General features: G+C 45.9%; 1 long non-coding RNA gene across 1 annotated transcript in view; it reads left to right on the plus strand.

Moving 5' to 3' along the window:
- The first annotated feature begins 500 nt into the window (after window positions 1–500).
- LOC119471263 overlaps window positions 501–2880 on the plus strand; it is a 50332-nt gene continuing 47952 nt past the window's right edge. The window contains exon 1 of the long non-coding RNA XR_005200303.1: window positions 501–722. This is a non-coding gene — a long non-coding RNA (uncharacterized LOC119471263). The remainder of the gene's footprint in view (window positions 723–2880) is intronic.

Genomic DNA, 2880 nt, shown 5'->3' on the forward strand with positions numbered 1-2880 from the left:
GAAGCAGAGCTGGGAATCTTACCTGAGTCTCTCTGAGCATCACGTTTATCTTCTCTAAAATAAGAACTTCTGTTTAATAGGACTCTCATGAAGCTGAAGACGTAAGACGCAGTGGGTCCTTATCAGAGTGTTTGGCATGTACTAACCACTTGGTTATGATGAAGTGGCTCTTTGACCTCTGCTTGAAACCCTCGAAGAATTAGGCGTTTAGTATCTTCAAAGGCAGTCAATTCTTCCTCTGGGCAGCTCTGACTGTTAACAAGTTCTTCATTTCCTGAACTTTTTTTGCTGGACTGAAATTGGACTTTCAGTAAACTCCTGTCTATCGGCCTTACCTCTACAAGTTAGGGGCTGTAGTCATTACCTCTCAAAAGTGTTCATGTCCTAATCCTCAGAACACGTTGTTTGATGATGAGGGGAAATTAAACATGCAGGTGGAACTAAGGTTGCTAATCAGCTGACCTTACAATAAGAAGGTTAACCTGGATGACACAGGTGGGTCCAACATAATCACCAGGGTTCTTAAACGATGGAAGGAGTCGGAAGAGGCGGTGTCGACTGAGGAAGACCTGACGTCAGAGATGGAAGGGAGCTACAAGCAAGGAACGTGGGCAACTTCTAGAGAACGGAAAGGCAAGAACGTGGATTTTCCCCAGAGCCCGAAAGGAATGCAGCCCTCCCGACACCATGACTTTCTGACCTCTGAGTCTCAGAGCTGAAAGGTAATACGTTTGTGTTGTTTTAAGCTGCTACGTTTGTTACAGCAGCAATAGAAAAATGACTCCAGGCGTCATTCTAAGCAAATCAGAACACTGGTTCCCCGGAGTGTCTTCTTAGGCTGTACAACCCTGGTTCCTTCAAGTGCTCCTCACATAAATGTTTTAAAGAGCTCAAAGCCCTATCAGAATCAAGAGGAGATCATTAAGTTTGGAAATTAGTGGGGGGTCACCGGTGGGCTTTCTGTGGAGGTAAGTGACTTAAGCTTCGCGAACGGGAGGAGTCTGGGCCCTAGGGGTTTGCCACCGCGTGATGGTGGTGGTGTGGAAGAGGGTAAATGCAGGTATAATTTGTCACTTCTCAGGCTCTCTCAACACCATGCTAAATATCAGCGTAACCTTTAAAGAAGGCAGAGGCCATCAATTAAATAAACAGATCTTTGGTGGAGAGTGGAAGTGTAAACACAGGCACCATCTCATAATTTACTGATGGTAAATCAGCCGTATTCACTTGGTGGGCTGTTCTCTGTTCACCCTCAAGAAAAAGGAGGAAATCCATCACAACAGCATGAGGACCTTCATAAAACCTGCTAAGCACCAACATAGATTACAGAAAAAGGTTTGGCATTGTATTGCTGGGGCTAAGCTTTTTAAATTTTTTTTTAAACCAAGAGGTTGCAGGAATTTGCTGGGAATGATTTAGTCAGTGCCTTTGGATATGCAGGGTGTGGATGAGATGATCTTTGGGCAATTCATCCTGCCTTTTAGTTCCAGGATACACAGGTTCCCGCTCATGATTAAACCATACATGCAGGTTGCTTAGTATAGATAGAAAAATACACTGAATCAGTGTATTTAGTTCCAGTGACCTGAGGATGCGTGTGACACGTTCAGCAAAATCGGGCCAGGGATTAATACTGCGAACATCAGGGTGGTCGTTTTGGGCACATGGGGTAATCTTTTATAAGGGCTTTCCACTCTTCTGTATCTTAGTTCATCTATAATGAACTGGCAAAGAGAGATGGTTATTAGCAAATAAAATGCACTTAGAGTCCCCCATGAATCACTTATGGAAGACACCACGCTTAGCAGAGATTATGAAAATATGGCTGTTAAGGGCAACTCGGGCGTTATTTCTGGATGACTTTCAAGCATGACCACTGGCTACAGGACTGGGCCTGGGCACATGAGAAGAATTTAGGGCTTCAGATGGAAAGGCAAATGTGTGGGCAGAGTCTTGAGTCCAAGGGAGTGGCCTTCAGGAGTCACCCTGTGGTGGTGTCCACAGTGCGAGGCGTCCCTCGCCTGAGAAGGCAGCTTTGATGACTCATTACATTTGCACGTTCCCACCATGAATGAGAGAAAGAGAGGTCAGCTGCAAAGGCAATTAATTCAACACAACTGAGGTTTGGCAATTAACTTTTAAGTATGCAAGCAGTTGAGAGCGAGGAAGTGGTTTCCTCTTAGCACAGCCAGTGAAAGATGGTGCGATGTTATCAACGCTTTTGGGTAACCAGCAAAAAGTTTTAAAATTCCTACTCTGCCCGCAGTCAGCGTATGAGTGATGATAGCCTAATGATAGGGGTGCAGGAGCCCAAAGCAGGGGAGAATTGGTGCTCTCTGGATCAACTATAAATAGAACTTAAGATCTTTCTAGAAGGCGGGGGAAGCAATCAGCTAGCTAAAGATTTGTGCAGGAGTTTGCCCGAGAGAACACTTCGACCTAGGCTTTTTATTTCCTTTACAATCTGTAACTAAAGCGAAATAGACTAGACGAGCTTCCCCACAGGTGAGTTCTATGACTGCCTGCTGGGAACTGGGCGGGGTCCTGTGGTGGAGGCGGCGGTAGGGCAGGAGGGCTCCACTTTGAATCTTTGCTCCACCATGTTTGAGTTGTTGGACCCTGGAAGCCCTTTTACCTGCTTTGGACTCCTCTGTAAAGTAAGGGTCAAAATACTTACCTGGTAAAAGACTTGGCTATTATGAAGATGAAAAGATGTTTCATAAATCCACACTATGTTTTGGGGCTTGTGGGGAGATAGAAATGCCTGTCCTGGCCGGGCGCGGTGGCTCACGCCTGTAATCCCAGCACTTTGGGAGGCCGAGGCGGGTGGATCACGAGGTCAAGAGATCGAGACCATCCTGGTCAACATGGTGAAACCCC

Source organism: Cebus imitator, unplaced genomic scaffold, assembly GCF_001604975.1.
Source record: "Cebus imitator isolate Cc_AM_T3 unplaced genomic scaffold, Cebus_imitator-1.0 Scaffold54, whole genome shotgun sequence".
NCBI classification, from domain to species: domain Eukaryota; kingdom Metazoa; phylum Chordata; class Mammalia; order Primates; family Cebidae; genus Cebus; species Cebus imitator.